A 22,749-nucleotide genomic window follows, 5' to 3' on the forward strand; every position below is an offset into this window, starting at 1 on the left:
GGCTGCAGAGTAAAGGGTTGGTCTTTATATCAGATGGATGTAAAGAATGCCTTCTTGCATGATGATTTTCAAGAAGAAGTATACATGATGCAACCACTAGGTTATGAGAGTGATGCACATCTAGATTTTGTCATGCAGGTTACGTAAAGCCTTGTATGGCTTGAAGCAAGCACCTAGAGCATGGTCTAACAAGATCGGTGAGTATCTTGTTACCACTGGATTTCAGATATCCAATGCAAATTTTCACTTTATGTGAAAAAGATATATAGAGGGATCATGCAATCAGTCATCTATGTGGAAGACTTGATTATTATTGGTGATAGTGATGCTGACATACATGATGTTAGGAGACTTTTGAAGAAAAAGTTTGATATGAAGAATTTGGGTAAGCTACAGTGTTTCTTGCACATAAAGATGGTGAGATCACCTCATGGCATTTTGTTATTGCAGAGGCAATATGGCTTGGACATGTTATCCAAGTATGGTATGCTAGGCTGTAAGCCTATTTCAATGCCGTTAGAGTAGAACATAAAGCTTTCTGCAAATACAAGTGAGCTTTTGGAGGACCCCACTACATACATGCGCTTAGTAGGTAGCTTGATCTACATGACCATTACTAGGCCAAACTTGAGCTATGACGTTGGACTTGTGAGTCAGTTTATGCAGGGCCCTAGGAAGCCACACTTGGATGCAACTAGACGGATTCTCAGGTACATAAAGTCCACAGTTGATTATAGACTTTTCTATGAAGCTGGTCCAGAGATACAGCTACATGGATACACAGATGCTGATTAGGCTGGTAGTGTTGCAAAAGACATGAGATCTACCAGCGGTTTTATGTTTTCATTTTAGAGTGTTTCTGTGAGTTGGAGTAGTAAGAAGCAGCCAAAAGTTGCCTTGTCAAGTGCACAGAGAGAGTATAGGGGTACTACTATGGCACCTTGTGAGGTAGCTTAGTGATATGGATGAGCCCGTGGACAGGACAATTGTCAGTTATTGTGACAACATGAGTAGCATACAGTTGGCTAGTAACCCAATATACCATGCTAGAACAAAGCACATTGAGGTGCATTATCATTTTGTGAGGAAGAAGAAGGTTATAGTAGGTGATGTAGATTTAGTACATGTTAGCAGAGAAGATCAGGTGTAACTGACATCTTCACTAAGGCATTGGACACAGAGAAACTCCACAGGTTTAGGAGCTTACTTGGAGTGCAGTGTGTGGAGTTAAGCTCGAGAGGGAGTATTGAGATATCGAGCTCAACTAGTGCTATGGCGAACATTAATGACCCGCTTGGGTGGTAGCTTCCGCACTTATGCCAGTGGCATAATATGCCACTAGTGGGGATGATAGGTTTTATGGTAACCACTTTGGAGTACTAGAGTTATGGAGATTACAAGCTATGTGACAGCCACTTTAGAGTACTAGAGTTATGGCACAGTTATAGTGCTAGCTCCTCATATAGTCGAGTTTACACTATGGACTGACCATTGTATATTATTGTAGTCTCGAGACTACTTTCCCTTTATGTATATACTCTTATCTTTTAGTTATATGGTTGTAGAGAAGAGAAGTAGATAGAAGAAAGTTCGGCCATCTATCTCTCATGTGTCTTGCACTCTCTTGTGTGTGTGTTTGCTTGCAAGGAACTCAAGAGGGTGCTACAACATGCTTCATCCCGAGTAAAAGGATCAAAAATTTCCCAATCAACTTGCAGTTATCCGCGTGGCTATACACGTGGCATAGCCGTATGTATAGCCGCATAAATAGTCACCATGTGTGTATAGCCATGAAATAGCCACCTCATAGTTGGTACCACCAATATCACTTCTCTCACACTTTCTCTCACTATTTCATGGCTACCTTTCACGGCCATCGCCTTCATGCTCTTGCAATGTTAATAACCATGTACCTTAGAGAGAGGAGGGCGTGCGAGAAGTGGTTGTCATCTCGTGGTATGAACATGGTTATACACGCGGCATACGACCTAGCCGTATATATAGACATGTTTTTAGTTGCAAACCCTCAAATAATCTCCCAATTTTGAGGGCATATTTACAAAACCCTAAAATAATCTTCCAAACTCGAGAGCAAAGAGTAATGTTGTAAGCAATACATATTGGTTATTACTATGCACATTCTTCTTAAATTTTTCAAGCCAAAATTTATGAAAAGTTATACAACAATGAAATAAATATATTGGTGATTAGTTAGGGTAGCCCTTCACATCAATTACGTCTTAAATCAAATCCATAAATTTCAATGAGTCTATGTCAAGATCTATGGATCCATCATTAACAAAAAGGTCTATTCCACTAGTAGAATCATCATCCTCCACATCATTATGATGTGTTTACTTCATTGTCTTGGATGGGGAACCATATCTACTTAATTGGTAATTGGAGGTATCTCATGTTCTCCTACTTCATCTGCATCTTGATCTACATTCACCAGCTCATGGATGAGCTGCTCAACCTCCTCATTTTCAAATATCATTCTTGATTGACAACGAGCAATTCGTATGACATACCACCACTTGGCATCATTCAGGTCTGGTTAAGACACAACCTGATTAGAGGGGAACATAAAGAGCATTAATTAATATACATAGAGAATGTTTAAATGTAAGAGCATATCATTTATAGGAAAGAAAGAGATACACTTACATGAGGGTTGCATGCTCTTACATATTCCCATTTCTCATCTATTATCATTTCTACTTGGTCCATTGTCTCATGTAGCTATTCGATATCACAATATTTTGGCTATAGCTCTAGGTTTTCTAGATATGGCAAGCATTGCAGTGGTGGTCTCTTTCAATCCTCTCTCCTCAATTCTTGTTCTTTTTGCCTCCCCATACCTTTTCACCCACTTTGTCATGACTTCACTATTGAGAATACAAAATATATTCACCTTGTGTTACATTGTCCTATCCATCCTCCTTGGTTTTCTTTCACATGTTGGTACATGTGACACCATTCGCTCATCATCCTCATTGCTCCATAATTAAGGCATGGTGGGATCCACTTGTGAAAGATACTCTAAGATGTAAACTATAGATTCTTGCACCAACCAACCCTCTGACATGCTTCATTTTGGCCTTATCCTTTGCCTAACAAAATCCTTTAAGATCTTCATGATATGCTCGAGAAAGAACATTTATCGAGCATTCGACCATAGACAACACCATATATTGACACCTAATCCACTAAATAGACCACCACATATATTCGGCTAGTATAGACCTTGGAAAGTTCTCTTCAATCACACCTAATCCACTAAGTGGACCACCACATGCAGTTGGCTAGTATAGACCTTGGAAAGTTCTCTTCAATCATACACATTGCCTCCACCGGCATTACTCGAAGTTGTATCAATAGTGGATGGATCAATCTCCATTGTACCTAAAATAATTAAAGCAATGCAATTAGCACAACAAAAGTCTTAAAGCACAATAACACTTTCATGTGCCAAAAATGAAATCAATGCTTGAATCTTACCTCACCCCACTGCTCCCATTTTGTAGATGATCTCGCGGACTTCTCATGTCATTAACCACTACTGCAAATGGGGAGAATAAACTATAAAGTACAACAGCGCCTAATTAATGTTTCATAATCCATATGTACACGAGCACAAATTAACATACATAAAGGGTGTATGAATTTGATATAGAGAAAGTAAGCGTACTTACATCTTATACCAATCATGTGTTTTTAGACCATATAATACAAGAGTACCTACGCAATGTTTCATAATCCATATGTACATGAGCACAAATTAACAAACATAAAGAGCTATATCCTTTGATTTCTTTACAGATGGAAACGCGGCTATACTCCCTCCCCCATTTCTCTTTTATCTTTTTTGACAAAATTATAGTTCTCTATGTAAAAACATTTTTCCTTTTCTATTTATATAGGATGATGATTATGATGGGCATGATGATGATGGTAAAGATGAATTTTAGTATTTTGGATATCAATAGTCATGTCTTTCTATGCTCTTAATTGTTATGAGATCTTTATCTTCTTAATGTGTTTTTGCTCTTGATGATGTGTAGTTAAATTTAATTTAAAAAATTGAGACAAAATTATGGAGATTAATCTCACTCTGTCCCAAATTTTTGGTGGGTTTTTTTTTCGTTATAAGTTTAGGAATGCGATTAAACCGCGATTAAATTACGGTTATAAATACAACTATGCACAGTCCAATCGCCAATCCGTAGTCATGTTGTCACCAATGTTTATATCCAAGAAACATTGTTTTTTCTCTCTAGATCGTTTGATTTCTTCGCGAATACTACTTGTTTATTCTCAAGGCCCTTGTACACAATATTTGATGCAATGACCAATGCAATTAAGCTCAAATAATCACTCAAACTCAACAACCCCACAAATTATTTACTGTAGAATTATACCCTAGAATGGAGCGTGGATTTGAGCTACTCAATCAAAGAGAAAAGTGAGAAATAATGACAGACAAAGTTAGAGAAACTCCCTCCCTCCCTTCCCTTCCCTTCCCTTCCCTTCCCTTGCATGAGACCCTCTCCTTGATGGACGTTTTAATCATATTCCAAAATTTAGCGCTTCAGCCAATAACAAAGTGCATGTACAACACCGGGCTTCCTTTTATCTCCAATTAGGTATTTAGCCCTTGATTTCTCAATAACATCACTGTCATTAGCACTTATGATTATGATTAGTAAAAATTCCAGAATTGAGTAAAAAATGATTAGTAACAATTTCTTAACTAAGGCAGCTATTAGAAATGACCATCACATAGAATATTTGAGGCGATTAAGGTAATTGTAGCAAATTAGATTCGTGGGAACTTTAAGATTGCTTCAACCTTGATGCTTGTGGTGTTGTGGGTGATTTCCAGTGGCTTGGCATCTTATATACATCTCTAATTTGTAGAACTCCTCTGATTATGAGATTTGAGCTTATTTATAGAGGTGGGTAAAGATGAGATTAGTGAAGATATTAGTGCTAACTACTAGTTTTTTTTCCCTTTTCTTTTTGTATAGAATGATAATTATGATGTTGATGGTGATGATAATGTATGTATCATATATATATATATATATATATATATATATATCAAAAATATACTTTTAGTATTTTGGATATTATTAGTCATGTCTTTCTATGCTCTTAATTGAGGTCTTTATCTTCTTAATATGCTCTTGCTCCTAATGATATGTACTTAAATTTAATTAAAAATATTAAGAAAATTGTGGAGATCGATCTTCTCCACTGCTCCATTTTTTTTTTCATTTTGCGATTTGGAACACGGTTATAACACAAGCCAATCATAAATCTGTAGCCGCATTGTCAACACCACGAAACATTATTTTTTCTCTAAATCCTTTGATTTCTTCACAGATAGAAGTGCATCTATATCCACCTGTTTCTTGAAGTGTAAGTTACGTAGCTAGACCCCCCATTGTCTTGTAGTGGGATAGGATTAATGTACACAAGAGTATGATATTGACTTGAAACTTTAGAGTACTTGTTTACTGTCCTTATACACAAGATTTGATGTAATGACCAATGCACATAATGTTTATTTTTGTCTACCCTTATACAAAAGATTTGATGCAATGACCAATGCAATTAAGCCCAAATAGTCATTCAAACTCAACAATCCCAAAAATTATTTACTATAGAATTATACCCTAGAATGGAGTGTGGATTTGAGCTACTAAATCAAAGGGGAAAATGAGAAATGATGATGTACAAAGCAAGAGAAACTCCCCAATTAGATGTTTGATCCCTCAATTTCCTGTGTCATTAGCACTAATGATTGTGATTAGTAAAAAATGAGTAAGCTGCTAGAAATCACCATCACAAAGGATATTTGAAGTGATTAATGGAATTGTAGAAAATTGGCTTCCTGAGAGGCTCATGAGGAGAGGGGAGGCTTTGATACCATGTTGAAAAACATTTGAGTGACCCAAGTTGTGGCTATGAAAGTTGTGAGCTAAAGTGAAGATGATGCAAAATACTAAGCTAAGGTGGATGATGCCTAAGTACACTCATAATGATGAGAAAATGAACTAATTAAGCTTAGACTCAAGTTCAGTTAAGTTATGAGATTGAGACTTGCTCTTATAGAAAGACTTGAGAGCTTGCTTTCAGAGTGCTTCAAGCTTGATGATTGTGGTGTTATAGGTGATCTCTAGTGGCTTGGCACCTTATATACATCTCCAATTTGTAGTAGAACTCCTATTATGAGATTTGAGCTTATTTATAGAGGCGGGTAAAGATGGGATTAGTGAAGAGATTAGTGCTAATTACTAGTTGCTAGTTTAATTGCCTAGAGCCATAGATTGCTAGGGAATGGTGATTAGTTTGTTCATCTCATTTTCCTACCAGGTTTATCACTTCTACTTATAAGAATATAGCAATGCGGCCATTGATGATAGCAACAAAGAGGAAATGTTTTCTGACTCGTGGTTTTGGAAGCGAGACTAGACAAAGCTTTCGTCATCAACTCTCTTGTTTTGAAAGCTCTGGGCTCCTCGGTAAGCACCTCTGCTTCGAGTGAGAAACGTTCCCGTCAGCAATGGCAAGAGAGACCACCCTGGAATGCATGGAAAGCTTCCTGCAGATCTACAAACTCTAAATCGTCTCCTAACCAAAGATTTCCCTGTTAATGAGAAAGAAGAAGCACATGACTGCACATGTGTAAACATATGAACATGCAAACCCCTTTCTGTACATACAAATATTTTATTTCTTAGCTCTTATTCACCATTCCAAATGCAGAACAGTCTAAAGGTGAAAGCATGTCGGCTGGACTTTTAGCAACAATTCCCTATATATAGGTCATCAGCACATGAACAGAAGCCTGAAGCCTAACACTTTTGTAGACACATACTGTTCAATGAAGAGTTCACGCCAGAGTGGAAGTCCCCCAAGACTCATAACCAGCTCTCATACCAAATGGAAGGTCCCCTGCTGGTGAAACCCTAACCCTAGAAAACCAACCCTCATCCACAAACGTGAGCAAGATGAAGAGAAGCTAGAAGCATTGAGGTGAGAGTGCCCCCCGATCTGTACCTGCCCACCATCGCTGCCCACCCCGTGTTCGCCTTCGCCTCTCCACCCCCCCTGCTTCGACATCCTCCCCCCCCCCCCCCCCCCCCCCCCCCCCCTTTCCTTTCGCGCACTCCCCCTCCCCCCTGTCCGCCTGCGCAAAACCCCCCCCTGCTTCACCATCCTCCGCTCCTGTTTCCCCCCCCCCTTGGCGCCAACCTTCCTCCGCCCTTGCTCTCCCTGCTCGCCCTTGTTTCCCCCTTCCCCCTGTCGCCCTGCCCCTTGTTTCTTCCACTTCCGCTAGCCATCACCCCCCTCCTCCCTTCCGCTAGCCCACTGCCCGCCTTCTCCCTCTCCAGGGAACTTCCCCCCTTCCTTGCCCCGTGCTTGCACCCCCTGCCCCTTCTCCCTCCGCCGCTAACCCTCAGCCATCTCCATCTCCATCCCCCCCCCCACCCCCCTCCGCCACCCATCCGCCTCTCCTTGGTCCCTTGTGGCTTCTCCTCCTCCTCCTCCTCCTCCCGCTCCCTCTTCCCTTCTCGCCTCTTCTCTTTCATAATTTGCAAGCAGGTTTTCAGTTCTTGGGCATCTTTATCTTTTGGCAAGCTTCAGCCTCTTTTGGTCTTTATCCCCCAGGAGGACTCCATGGCAGCCGTTCCATCATCCTTGACCGAGGCCGCTGTCCCTTGCCTATCCTTTTCAGAAGCGGACCTCCCTAGAGGCCTCCACTTTGGTGTGCAAGATTGTTGGTAGCCGCCCGGCGCACAGATAGCTCAGAGATCTTTTACAAGCTAGCCTCCTTGGCGCACCTGGAAAGATTAGTGATATTCATCCTTTGGGGTGTGGCTACTACTAGGTTGAGTTTGACTCGCCAGTGGCGTCAAATAGAGTCATGCAACTGAGCCCCGTCGCATTGCGTACGGCCCAGGCCTTCTAGCACAGCTTCGACCCGACATATGACCCACTGGATTTCTCCTTTCTCGTTCGGTCCAACAGGGGTGCCCTCTAGCACCATACCTCTTTCTATTTGACGCCAAGGCCATGAGCAGTTTTCTCTTAGCTCAGGAGACTGGGCTCCAGGGATTGCGTCCCCCCATCCATACTCAGAAGGAGCTGCTAGACTCAGAGTTTGCAGATGATACAGTCGTATACTTATCCGGAGATGTGGGGAATCTTCAGAGATTTGCAGAGGCGATAGAGATCTTTTGTCTTGCATCAGGAGCGCAGATCAACTAGCACAAGTCGTGTGGTTTTTGGGTTGGCTCTCCACCCACCCCGACTTGGCATCCAGTTAAGGCTTTGGATCTGAGGGGCACTGCAGTCCATTATCTTGGATGCCATGTGGGCATCGATATCTCCCTAGAGCAGCAACTAGCCCATCTTCTTCTCAGCATTCAGAAGAAGCTTTTGTACTGGAGTTCAACGAGGCTTTCCTTAGCCGGCCGAGTGGTGGTGACGAACCAATTTCTTCTTGCCACCATGTGGCATATTAATTCCTGTCGGGCCTGCATTGGTCAGGTTCAGCGGTTGATCCACAATTTTTTGCGGGTGGGCAATGATGGCCTCCTCGGACCAAGGTGGCCTAGAGAGTGATCATACATCCGCACCATAGAGGGGGCCTAGGCATTATCGACCCCACCATTCAAAGCCGTTCTCTGCTGGGCAAGTTGATTGTTAGAGGACTTCTCCTAAGCGGCGAGCCATGGAAGGATTGTTAGAAGTCATCTCCTGTCTAGATTTATACACCAAGGCCTTTGTTGTGGGTGTGCCCGCCCTTATCAGGTGTTTTATCATTTTTCCTCACTCCCCACATTTTTTCCCTATTTTTTCCCATTTTTCTGTGGCTTGGGAGGCAGCCCTGTAGTGGCAGGTGGACCCTGAGCTTGGCCGACTGCATCTGTGACATGGCCGACTGCAGTGCATGAGTCGTGGGACTCTTCTGGTGCTGGCCGACCCATTCAGATGCTGGCCAACTGTGATTATCCAGTCGTGGAGGTTCCTGTGTCCAGTCGGCTGCCCTACAGCAGGCCGACTGCTGATGTGGGGGCATATATATAGGCCCCCAACCCCATACCACTATTTGTATCATATTCGGGATCTTCTTGTGTATATCAGAGCAGAGTTACACGCCTACATCTATCTCTCTCTTGTGCTGTTTTTCTGCCTGCGTTTTTGCTCTTGTGTTCCCAGATCTGGTCATCATCTCCGCTGCGTATTCTGACATGGTATCAGAGCCCTAGGCTCTAGATAGGTCTTGGGATTTGTGTGAGCAAGAGGGGGACTGTTTTGTGGCTGATTGGTGGACTGTTTTGGACTGTTCGGGAAGAGGAGAAGCAAGAGGAAGGCGGGCTGATTTGCTGGACAGCCACTTGCAGGTTTTAGTTCTTCTTTGTTCCCACCCAGCCACCCTTTTCAGAGTACATCCCCGCTATGGCAGATCTGTTTGAGATGGCCGAGAGACATGTGAAGATTCCGACACTCCCCACGTTCCCGGTGGACCGTCAGTTGAACGGGAGCAACTACGGCATATGGAAGGTGATGATGGAATCTGTTCTGGAGTCCTACGACCTCGCCGATTTCGTCGTTGTTGGTGTTCCACGGCCGGAAGTAGAGGAAGGGGAGTTACCGTCGATTCGATAGGACCGGGAGGCCCAGACACAGATGTGGGATCGTGTCAACGCCAGGGTCCGTTCGTTTATTTTTCTCAACTGCACACCACAGGTAATCAATCATGTAAAGCATATGACGTTGGCCAAAGGTATATGGCAGCATTTGGCTTCTCTTTACAATAGGGTATCGCCCATGAAGAGGATTTCCTTGGAAGTACAGATGCGGGTTATGAGCCCTGCAAAGTCGTCGACGATGCGGGAGCATATTAACAAGCTGCAGGCTCTTCAGCAGGAAGTTCTTCAGGCTGGGAAGGAGATATCATCAGAGGACATGGCCATCACGTTGCTGTCACATTTGCCCTCTTCGTACTCAGCATTTTACTCGTCTTTGATTACCAGTGGCAGGCTCAGCACCATCACGTGGGAGGAGCTTGTGCCCATGGTCCTGGACCAGGAGGAACGATTCACGAACCCTCCTCAGGGTGGAGGTTCGGAGGCCTTTACTGGCCAACAGTCGAAAGGCCGTAACTCGGGCAAAGGCAAGGCTTCATCGGAGAAGTCTTCTGAGAAGAAGTCCGACGCTGACCGCGAGAAACTGAAGGCAGAGAGGACCTGTAATGATTGTGGTGAGAAAGGCCACTATTGGAGGCAGTGTCCCAAGCGGAAGACCGAGAAGGGTGAAGACTCCTCATCAGCAATCATGAAGACTCCGGCTTTTGTGCACCTGGAGGTGATGGACACCGATGCTTCATTTTCTTCAGGCAAGGAGGAGATTGGAGGACTCTCCGCAACGGATACTCGGGAGTGGATTCTCGATAGTGGTGCTTCTAGGCACATGACTCCTTCCCGTTCCGGTTTACAGGATCTCTGCAGGTGTTCTGGTCATATTCTTACTGGGGTTATGTCCACTATCCCAGTTCACAGTGAGGGCAGGCTGGAGATAGTTCCCGATGGCAGAGGAGGGAAGCATTCCTCCCAGGTGTTGTATGTTCCGGCACTTGGTTTTCATCTGTTGTCAGTGCATCAGGTTTGCAAGACTGGTGTACGGGTGGAGTTTGATGAGCATTTTGTTGCTCTCCGGGACAAAGCAACAGGCCAAGTGGTTTGGGAAGGCGGAGTGGAGAATGGAGTTTACAGGCTTTCAGCACTCTCTCTCCCAGGTCCTCAGGATTGTGATGAGTGGCAGTCTGGTAATGGCTACTCAAGTGTGGATACGCTGCAGGTACAGGCTTTCCCGGACCAGATGGTGGATAGCTTACCAGTAGATGGCAGCAGTTGGCAGGAACTTTCCAGTACTGATGATGGTAGTTCTTATGTTCGTCAGTCAGAGGAAGCTGAACAGGTCACTTATGCTCTGATGTCTCGTAGTGTTCGGGACAAAGAACCTCCGGTAGTTGCGGATGTTCTTTCCACGGGGACCTTTCGGAAAGCCAGGCAGGTGGCAGGTGCTTACTTGCAGAAGGAGGTGGTTTCTCTAGGCTTTGTGGTTCCGGATTCAGAGGGGGTGGTTGACAGGTTTCATCAGGTTTCCAGGACTTGTTTGTGCACCGTAACAGGTGTTGATCCTTGTGAGCAGTGTGATGTCTCTGTGACTCAGAAGCTGTATGGTTCATTGATCTGGTTGATGGACACCAGATTGGACGGGAGCTTCCTGATGAGGCAGTTGAGCTCATGGTTGCAGATGTCTCTTTGGGAGGTAGGATTGCGTTTCCTGTGGTTTCTGCGGCATGCGAAGGATCAAGGACTCTTGTACACAGGAGGGGGATTGTTGGATGGAGTCCGACTCCACGGTTGGAGTGACTCGGTTTGGGGAGGAGATCCGGACATGAGGGGATCTACTTCAGGCCCAGGAGCAGTTTTACGGAGCAGTTGGAGACAGTCATCTTTTGCCTTGTCGCGAACAGAGGCAGAGTACCGGGCTGTTTGTGATGCTGTTTGGGAGGTGGTGAAGATGCAGAGGTTGCATAGCAGACTTGGGCTTCCACTGGAGGAACCCATGGTCATCCAGAGGCACTTTGTTCGTGAACAGATCGTTGCTGATGACATCTTGCTAGAGTTCTGTTCGACGGAGGACAGTACGGTGGACCTCTTCACGAAGTCACTCTCTCAGGATTTGCTCAGGCGGCACCCCAGCTCCCAGTGGTTGGTTACACAGCCAGGAGCTGAGAGGGGGTGTTAGAAGTCATCTCCTATCTAGATTTATACACCAAGGCCTTTGTTGTGGGTGTGCCCGCCCTTATCAGGTGTTTTATCATTTTTCCTCACTCCCCGCATTTTTTTCCTATTTTTTCCCATTTTTTTGTGGCTTGGGAGACAGCCCTGTAGTGGCAGGTGGACCCTGAGCTTGGCCGACTGCATCTGTGACATGGCCGACTGCAATGCATGAGTCGTGGGACTCTTCTGGTGCTGGCCGACCCATTCAGATGCTGGCCGACTGTGATTATCCAGTCGTGGAGGTTCCTGTGTCCAGTCGGCTGCCCTACAGCAGGCCGACTGCTGATGTGGGGGCATATATATAGGCCCCCAGCCCCATACCACTATTTGTATCATATTCGGGATCTTCTTGTGTATATCAGAGCAGAGTTACACGCCTACATCTATCTCTCTCTTGTGCTGTTTTTCTGCCTGCGTTTTTGCTCTTGTGTTCCCAGATCTGGTCATCATCTCCGCTACGTATTCTGACAAGGATTTCCTCTTGGCCAGGATTTCAGCCCGTATGTAACTATTTGGCGTTCCTAGCACTATTCACATGATGGAACCCTTGCCCGGACACTGGACTGGTGGAAGAAGGCATGGGCTCAAGGACCATAAGGTTTGCACATGGAAAAGCACCGATTTTGGTAAAAAGCAAAGAAAAGCAAAAAGTCAAACTAAGTTGACCACGAGCTAGGAGCATCATTGGCAAGAGGGGATTGAGCAAGACCAAAAAGCAAAAAGCTACTTTTTAAAAAAGCAGCTCTAGGGGCAAAAAGCAAGGCCCTAAAGTTGGAAAAGAAAAGCACAAAAGAACTTTGGAAAAGCTAGCCATATTCGAATAAGTATTTTATTATAAAAAGTAAAAAGGTAAAGCAAAAGCATGGATAGATTTTTGGCAAAAAGTAAGACTCCCTCATGTATAAAATAAGCATGAACCTCTCTTGATCATCATCAAAGCGTGGTATTCATCATCCAAGCTTGGAGTTTCAAACGCTGCCCCCGACTAAGCTATGCGTACCGCCGTACAATCGCCCCCTGCTGGAGTGCACCGCGTGTTTGCCGCCGCCTATTGGACTCTGTGCCGTATGGAACTACTGTCGTACACCTACTTGCGCCGACTGCTGCTTCCTAATCTACCGTCGACTGGACTGTACGGACCATAGTTTTTTCATACGTTTTTCATACGCATACACATATGGGTATGAAAGTATGAAAAAAGTATGTTTCACCGATACTGTATGAACCATACGTGACCTAAAACATTAACTAACTTTTTTGCACATAATTCAAAGATATTTTAAAACATCCATTCCACATTTGAAGTATGTTGTGGAAATCTTACTCTCAAGACAAAAAATACACAAAAGAGACTCGGGACTCGTTATATTGATCTAGATTATAGAAAAGTAAACTCGAATGTTGAAGGGCCAAGACTCGCTGCCAATAAGTACATGAAAAAGCCTAGCAATAGATCAATCATCATAGGACCATAGTTATTAACTTATTAGTATGTCAAAAGTTAAGTCTCTAGCTCAGCATCTTCATCTTCATCATCTTGCCCTTCTTCCTGAGAAGAATCACAAAGCTGGTCATCATGCTCATCATCATCAATAGAGCTAGTGCCTGCATGATCCCCACTATCAACAATGGCATCATTAGCATGTATCTCTTCCTCTTCCTCTTGTTGCTCTTGAAAAGTAATCAGCCTTTCATCATCCTTTTCTTTATTAATCATTGCCAAGGTCACCTCCATCTTCTCATAGCCCCTCTCCTTTATCTTTGACACAAGTCTTAAGTTAGTATGAATGTATACTAGCTTTTCTGTATGTGAGGGCTTCAACCTATTCCTTCTCTTTGTGTGTATAAGAGAAAAAGTACTCCAATTTCTTTCACATGGGGATGCACAACTCCCTTGGGAAAGAACTCGAATAGCAAGCTCTTGCAATTTGGGGGTGCTAGCACCAAAGGTTTCCCACCATTTCACAGGATAATGCATGCGCTTTTCATCCTTTGCAATGGCATGGGAAAAAGAGCCACCCTCTGATTTATAAATATCAAGCTCATCAATGATCACCCCTTGCATATCCAAATCATACTTTGCATACCGTAGCACTACCTCCATCCATCCATTATTCACTTCTTCATCACTCTCTTGGTTCTTGCCACACCAAAGAGGATGCAAAACAAAACCTGTGGCATGCAACGGTGAATGCATCATATCCCATCGATCAATGCACAGACTCTTAATGTCATTAAGTCTTGCTTCCTCCACATTTTCAAGGGCTTCGATCTTCTCCACCATGCGATCAGTAAGCTTGTAAATCAGCCCCATTGTTGCACCTTCTCTATCAGCTAATCGCAATATCTTCAAGATAGGACCACAAATCTTGACAATTAACTTGGCATTCTCCCAAAACATAGGACCCAAAATTATGTTAGCAATCTCTTGACCCACATTTGTACGAGTAGCCTTAAGTCTTTGCCATTCAGGACCAACAACCAATCTCCGCAAACCATTGTACACTCTATCATCCAATAGATTAGCCAACACAATATACATGTATGCAAATCTAGTGGTAGCAGGCTTCAACAACTCCTTTTGACTGTACTTTCTAAACAGAGCCAGGATAGTCGGTCTCTTTGTGATAAAGCTCACAATCTTTATGCCTTTCCAAAATGGGTGCAATCCAGCCTATTTTGCCAATGTCTTCAAAGAGCAAGTCTAAACAATGGCATGTGCATCTAGTGAAGAAAATAGAAGGCCATTCTTGCTCAATTCTTTGGCCAGCAGCAATGCAATTAGCCGCATTATCCATGCATACTTGAACCACATTTTCTGGTCCCACATCCAAAATAACATCTTTCAAAATACCAAAAATGTACTCTCCTGATTTATATTGGCCACTAGTGTCAACAGATTTCAAAAACACAGTGCCATGTATGGAAGTAGCCATGACATTGATAATAGGTCTTCGCCTATTATCTGACCAACCATCGCATGCAATTGTACATCCATACTTCTTCCATTTCTCTCGCACACCATAAAGATCCTTATCAATGCACTGTACTTCTGCAACCAACTGCCTTCCCCGCAATGCATGATAACTCGGGGGCTTATAGCTAGGCCCCACCTCCCCCACTGCTCTGCACATGTCCTGGAAATAGATAGATTTCACTTTGAAATGCGGGATATCCTCTGCATAAAAGAATCTACGTACAGCCATGTCTGCATTCTTTCTTGCCTGCAAAGCCCAAGCTTGGGTAAGAGTGCCAGTGCTAGTGCCAGTGCCACTAACTCTTCTCTTCTTGGAAGAAGAGCCCACATTAGACACACCTGCATCATTTGCACCTGTTGAAGCCTCAACAGACTCATTTAAGTCAGCAACCTCAGTGTCCACATTTGCACCTCGTGGATTTGCATCCATTCCAACATGCAACCGCTGGACAGCTTCTCGTACATCGGGAGGAGGACATTTGCATCTGTCAACACCATAACCTTTCAAGCCCAAAATGTGTGCTCTAATGCGGGAAGGACCGCCATCCCATTCATGTGCACAATAATTGCACCTCATCGTGCACATACCGCGTGGGAGTTTATTCACCACAGTCACATAGTCCCACTCGCATCTCTTTCTTCTCCCCATGACTTGAGTCTTGCAATACAAGTGTCAGTGGTCACTGCACAATGCAGAGCTGTCACTGAAGTCTGACTCACTGCAGTGCAGTGCACAAAGCACACAAGTTCTGGCTCTGAGAGTGTTGTTTGCAACTTTGCTCACTGTTGACTCCTGACTCCTGAGTTTAACCACAGAGCACTGAACAGTGAGCACTAAGAACGCTGGGCGGCGTGGGTGCTGCAATCACACTGTCACGACATCAGCATGTTTGACAAAAACAATAGCAGGTTGGCCGCTGCAGCATGGGCATTGGGCCCTCAGGAGTCAGCCCTGCACGTTTTGGCAGTGTGGCACCAAGCGACCAGTTGGGACTCGGGCGCGACGGGCTGCAGTGACGAGTTGGGACTCGGAAGCGACGGCAAATATTTCTCCACCTAAACCTAGTCGTCAATTTTTTTACATACGCTGGGCAAAGTATGTTATGAATACCATACGCTTTTTTTTTCCAACGTTTGCAAACGTATGTTTCCTGAAACATACGCGTATGAAAAAAACTATGGTACGGACTATACGACTACCTGCTAACTGCACCATGCCGCCTACACCTGAACTGCCACCGATGCCTGTCTGCTGCTGCAGCCGCCTGCTATCAGTGCTACCATCTGCAACTGTACTGTTGTTTGCGCTGTACAACCGTTGTTATTCGACTGAACCATACGCCGACTATACGATTGCTATTGTTCTCTGCCAGCTGCCATGGACCTGGACCTGTCTTGATCCGTAAATCTACTGTACAGCCTTCTTGTGGATTGTTTCTACTCCAAACTGGGCGACAAAACTATATACCTAGATGAATCTAGGAACATGCCCAAATTCACCTTTTAGGAACATGCATGTTATATACTCTGATCACTTGTGTACCTCTTTTACAAGCTTGGGGTACGTTGGATTGGTACTAGCCCAGTGAGAGATCTTGTGGGTCATCCCCGTAGTGTGCTCGGCATCAGGATCTCGTGCCTCGACATTGACTTCGACATTGGTCTCTTCATCGGCATATTTGCTTGCTTTTGTATTCATTGATGTATTGATCCTGGCTTGCAAGCCTGTGGATTGTTCCTGAATAAATTCCTAAAAGGGAGTGGGGCTTGTTCCCCGCTCAATGTGTGTGTCCTGTGCAAAGTTCTCTAAACCCTACTCTCCCTCTCTATCAGATATCCTCTCTCTCTATATTTCTATCTCTTGGATATGTGGTGGATTCTATCATAGCATGCTCCGTTGGGCTTATAGTGGTATCACAGCAGGATTTCTCTTTATAAAAAAAAAAAATCTTTATTGGGATGACAGAGCCATGTCGAGAGTAGAGGGCAACCAAGGGCCTAATAAAGGAAACAATTATGGGCCGATCCAAGACTTCACGATGGGAACAACTATGATGGCAACCAGGGTCGTCGATCCATTACTCATGAGACCGCTGTTGGGATTGGGGAGAGCTTGCCTGTACACCCCCCCCCCCCCCCCCCACACACACACACAGTACAATGAGTACAAATAATAGCCTAGGGCAAAGTGCCCAACACACATAAGTGTGTTCACACGGGAAAAAAACCTGTGTCCAACCAGAGGGAAAAAAAGCCCGTGAGTAAGCTGGGTTCACACCTGAACTAGCAGTCATGACCAACAAACCCCCCTCAAGTGAATGGTGTGAACGGAGACAGGGTGTAGCAGACTACCCTGGTAGAGGCTGTAAGCTCAAAGCTTTGCGGAAAGCTTCAAACTTTTCCCTCGAAAGAGACTTTGTAAACCCATCTTGTATATTGGCATGTGTAGGCACATAAGCCAAGTCAATTTCTCCTGCATGGAGCCTTTCCCTAACATAATGATACTGAACCTCAATATGCTTTGTGCGGGCATGAAATATTAGGTTTCGTGCAACTGCCAAAGCACTCTGACTGTCAATGTAAATGGTGGTAGGAGACTACTGTCTAACAAATAGACGTCATAGCCAAACACATTCCACAGCAGCTGTAAAGGCTGCCCTGTATTCAGCTTCACAGCTAGAAGTGGCCACTATAGGCTGCTTCTTACTAAGCCATGAGATGCATGAGTCACCAAGAAGAAAACAGTTATCACTGGCTAACACTCGCGTGTCATAGCAACCTGCCCAATCACTGTCTGTAAATGCAAGCAAGCATAATGTAGAAGAACAGCTATAGAACAAGGCAAAGTTTGCGGTGCCTTTAAGATAGCGAAAGACACGCTTACATGCTTGTCAATGCATAGTGCTCGGATAATGTCTGAATCTGCTCAACTAAGAAACAGCATACTGTATGTCCAAACGAGTAGAGCATAAATATATAAGGCATCCCACAACATGTTGATAGGTGGCAGCATCAAAAGGCTCACCAATATGCTCAAGTGACAGTTTTAGACCTGGTTCCATAGGAGTAGAAACAAGTTTACAATCTATGATGTGAAAACGCTCAAGAAGCTACTCAACATATCTGCACTGAGATAACATGATACCCCCCTCAAAAGGTATAAACTGTATGCCTAAATAGTAATGTAAATGCCCCATGTCTATGACATCAAATACATGCTGCGAATCAGCTTTAAAAGCTGAAATATCACCCTTTTCAGGGCCAGTGTCGAGCATGTCATCCACATAAAGAATAAGGATGAGTTCATCCCCAAGTACCATTTTTGTCAATGGAGTCCAACTCCGAATGCATGGCTGCCACCCAATTGTCATCCTCCAATGCATCAACATGAGAAATCGGTTCCTCCTTACAAGTGGTGGCAACAAGAGCTATATCCACATAATGTGAAGATGCATGGTGAGAAGCAGCACATGTACGACCTAGCATAAATGTAGACTGTTTGCTATCATGTAAAGTCTCAACCAACCATCTAGGAACAGTTTTTGACTTCCTAGTACCTGCATCTTTCTCTACCAATGCGTCACCCAAGCAATCCTGATCAATTTGAGGCATTTCAGGATCAATTTGGGACAAGTTCAGCTGCTGATTTTGCTGATTTTCAGCAGGCACATGTGGCTGTAAATGAGCTGAAACGGGCTCTACATTATCCACATTGGAATTGAATAAAGGCAACAAAGTATCAAACACATCTTCCGGCCCAATAGATGGCTGTCTGGTACATGAGACAAGCGGTTGAGATGCATATTCATCAAAGATAACATCTCTTGACACAATGATCTTGCTTGTATTAGGCACATAGAGTCTGTATCCCTTACTCTCAGTACTATAACCAATGAAAATGCATTTGATTGCCTTTGCATCAAGATTATGTCTTTTGTTGTGTGGGCACATGCACATATGCCAAACACCCAAAGACTCTCATATGAGTCACCACTGGAATCCTGCCATTTCATGCCTCATAGGCAGTCAGAGATTTCAAGGCTTTAATGGGGCAACGGTTAAGCACATAATTGGCACACATAACTGCCTCAAGCCAAAACTTATTGGGCAGATCCTTGCTCTTGAGCATGCAACGTGCCATCTCCATAAGTGTACGATTATGTCTCTCTGCAACTCCATTCTGCTGAGGAGTATAGAGGGTAGTACACTGATGGAAAATACCATGTAACTGCATGGCTGTGAACTCATTTGACAAATATTCCCCCTCCCCCCCTCGATCCGTGCGCAATGTGGCAAGCTTGTGTCCACAAGCATTTTCAGCCATGGATCAGAAGTCTCTAAAAGTTGCAAAGACACCTGACTTCACTTTTAAACCATACACCCAACAAAATCGAGTGTAGTCATCAATGAACGTGATGAAGTACAAGTGTCCTCCAAAAGACAGAGCCCTCATGGGGCCACAAAGATCCCTATGAATGAGTTGTAATGGACGGACAGCCCTCATAGCACCATCTTTACGAAAAGAATTCCTATGCATCTTTCCAAGAATGCCTTTCTGTCTTACCAATGCCCCGGCTACCTTCAACCGAATGATGGAAAGAATCTTTAGACCACATAGGAAGTTTGTTGCTACTTTCTTTGATGATATTACTGTGCATTCCAAAAATGAGCAAGAGCATTGAAAGCACTTGGATATTGTGTTTCAGGAACTGTGGAAGCACAAGTTGTATGTGAATGGTAAGAAGAGTGAATTCTTTTTGTCAGAAATTCACTACTTGGGCCACATAGTGTCCAAGGAAGGGGTCAAGATGGATCCAGACAAGGTCGAGGCTATTATGGAATGAGCATGTGGTTTGCCCTTAGGCTTACCACTAGATGAAGCCCCAAATTTACCTTTGTTTCGATCAAAAGCACCAAATGCCTAATCACCAAAAAGCATAGTAGTCCTGTTAGCACGAGACTGATCTTCCTGCAATAAGAGAGTCACCAACTCATCAAAGGTATACAAGTTTGGATTACCCTTCATGAGTAGACAAAGAGTAGTAGAAAAACCCTGATAGGATTCTAGCAAACCCTGAAGCACTGTAGATACAAGTGAACCATCTGGAATGACCTCATCAATGTTGATGAGCTGCTCTCGCAAATCCTTGATGTGGGTAAGGAACTTGTCCATTGAATCACCCTCATCCATATGCTCAGACTCAATCTTCCTGCGAAGATAGGCAACACGAGCCTCATTGTGAACCTGATACAAAGAAGCAAGTACATCCCATGCACCCTTAGCAGAAGTGCATGAACGAATGTGCAGTATAACCTGCCTATTGTATGAAAGGGCAATCAAAGCATGTGCCTGAGCATCCTTGGCATCCCATCTTAGTTGTTTTGGAGTGGGTGGCAAAGGTGCAAAAGATGTAGCAAGAACTAAAGATGCATCATCACCTGCATCAATAGTCCTTGAAGTACTTGCTGCTCATGCAGATACAATAGGCCTGACATCAGCCCCTCATACATAGACCCACAAATTCTTTGCAACTAGTACATGTTTCATCATATATGCCCACATAGGATAGTTGGTGCCATCCAACTTATCATCAATGGAGCGCATACCAAACAAATCACTAGTATTCCTGACATGGCTGTCACAAATGCGTACAAACAGGTAGTGTGACTGAATCAAGGCAAAAATCTGCAATCCAATGCTGAGACACCCGATAAATTGGGGGGAATGCCCCAAAATTGTCTTTATCGCATGTTCCAATGCTGTAACACCCAAAAAATTGGGGGAAATGCCGCAATGCCAAAGAAATGTACTTGTAATACCAAAAATGCTTGCAAATGTCTCTAATAAACCTGCAAATAGTGTTAATTTCTGCAAAATCCCCAAATTTCTAGTGCAGTTATGCACTAGATCTGATGAAATCAATGCCAATGTATGCCCAATGTCGCAATTTCAGGCTCAATGATGAAAAGCCCCAAAATTATTGCTATTAATTTGCTAATTTTTTCAGCAATTTCTATAATATTTGACAAAAATTAGAAATAATAGCAAATATTGTTATTGGTTACTGTTGGCACAGCTTTCAAGGAGACAACTGTAGTCGAGGTTCAGCAGACCTGGAGCAGGTACAGGCGACGCTTATCTAGAGCAGGTACAGGCGATGGACTGCAAATGTTGGGCGGCAGCGCTAATCTGGTTTAGATGTTGGGCGGCAGCGCTGTTCTGCAGCTGGTACAGAGCGATGGCAGGGCGGCGCAGGGGCGAACAAAGCTGATCTGCAGGGCAGCGAAGGGGCGAACAGAGCGATGCTAAGCATGAATCTCAATGCTAGGCGGCGCTCAACACAAAACCCTAATGCACACAGCAGGCACTTAATGCACACAACAGGTAGCCAAAACCCTAACCCTAAACTGCTTTGATACCGCTGTTGGGGTTGGGGAGAGCTTGCCTGTACACCACCACACACACACACACACAGTGAGCTTGAACAAAAATCATGGGAGAGCTTGCTGCTGGAAAGGTACTCTATGATAATGAAGTACAAAAGTACAATGAGTACAAATAATAGCCTAGGGCAAAGTGCCCAACACACATAAGTGTTCACACGGGGAAAAACCTGTGTCCAACCACAGGAAAAAAGTGCGCGTGAGTAAGCTGGATTCACACCTGAACTAGCCGGGAGTGGTCATGACCAACAACTGCGGCCATGTCGTCAGAAGAGTACAATGACTTTCAGCAATTCAGACGTTTGCTCAGGGATGAAGAATTCCTTGCTTGGAGAGCCAAAGGGAACAGGACAAAAGAAGGGCTCAAATGTTTGAAGACTTCATCAAGGATAGAGCCATCGAAGCCAAAGGAGTTGAAGCTGCTAAAGCCTATCTTCGTGTCAAAGGAATCATCGTTGCAGAAGGATCTAGAGCCACCGGGTCTATTTCTCGTGGAGGAGCTAGAAAGGCTATTCCGAGGCCTTCTCTCTCAGATGCAACCTCTTCAGAACAAGCAAGAGAAAGGAAGGTAAAAGAGCCTACAACAACCGGCAAAGTTGACTTCAAGCCGAGAGAGAAGAGTGCCATGTTTATGGTAAACGGGATACACAAAAAGCTTTATCTTTTATTAAGCAATTTGATGCCACTTTTGGAGGAGAGGACTTCACCGGAAAGGACACAGCCTTGAATTGGTGGCAAAAAGTGGTACAAGAAGGAACTGAGCCAAAGACATCGACCGACTTCAAGATTATGTTCAACAAGTTTCTACCCACAACCTTTGAAGCGGATGTGCAAAAAGAGTGCGATGAGGTAAAGCAGAAAGTCGGTGAGAATGTGGCAACTTATCTTAACAACTTTTTAACTGTTTCATTAAAGTTTACTTCTTATAATCCTATTCCACCACTAATGGAAATGCGTAAGTTTGTGAATGGACTTTAACCTAAGCATCTGCAAGCAGTGTATATGGCTGGTCCGAAATCTTTGGAGGAAGCCCAAGACAAAGCTTTGCAAGCTGAAGCTTTGCACATGCCTTGGATGGTGGGCAAGACGAAGAATGACAACTGGGATCCACCTCAAAAGAAGAAGTTTAAAGTCGGGTCCCAATCGAGATCCGAACCTCAAGAGAAGAAGGATATGAGTAGGGACAGACCTCCACTCTTTCAAAGGAAATTGTCCCAAAAAAGAATTTGAGAAATATGTCAAGGAAGGTAAGTGTTTTCAATGCGGAAAGAAGGGACACATGGCTGTAAAACGACCCAACAAGCCAAAACAAGAAGCCAAGCCACCTCAAACCAACACATTGCTAGAGAAACTTCAACATCAAGATGATACACTGCCAGATAGAAGGCAGGCTTGGGGCAGAGTGGCTAGCCAACCAGTGCTTATTCATCTTGATAGTGGTGCTACCCATCACTGTATTCA

At 44.1% G+C, this 22,749-nt stretch overlaps 1 protein-coding gene and 1 pseudogene across 6 annotated transcripts in view; both read right to left on the reverse strand.

Moving 5' to 3' along the window:
* Positions 1 to 2,187: 2,187 nt before the first annotated feature.
* Positions 2,188 to 22,749, reverse strand: part of LOC147602903 (uncharacterized) — a 72,489-nt gene continuing 51,927 nt past the window's right edge. The window contains exons 9-11 of one of the 6 annotated variants that reach the window (XR_015265677.1): positions 3,502 to 3,559; positions 2,668 to 3,405; positions 2,188 to 2,569 (exon numbers count right to left, since the gene is read on the reverse strand). The gene's annotated coding sequence lies outside the window, so the exon portion shown is untranslated. Of the gene's footprint in view, positions 3,406 to 3,501; positions 3,583 to 5,348; positions 6,656 to 20,994; positions 21,118 to 22,749 lie in introns of those variants that run through there. The other 5 variants (XR_015265675.1, XR_015265676.1, XR_015265674.1 and 2 more) reach the window with 5 other exon arrangements.
* LOC147602904 (uncharacterized) lies at positions 13,167 to 15,010 on the reverse strand (annotated as a pseudogene).

Source organism: Cibotium barometz, chromosome 65 (genome assembly GCF_041138505.1).
Source record: "Cibotium barometz isolate CiBa-2024 chromosome 65, ASM4113850v1, whole genome shotgun sequence".
Taxonomy (NCBI): domain Eukaryota; kingdom Viridiplantae; phylum Streptophyta; class Polypodiopsida; order Cyatheales; family Cibotiaceae; genus Cibotium; species Cibotium barometz.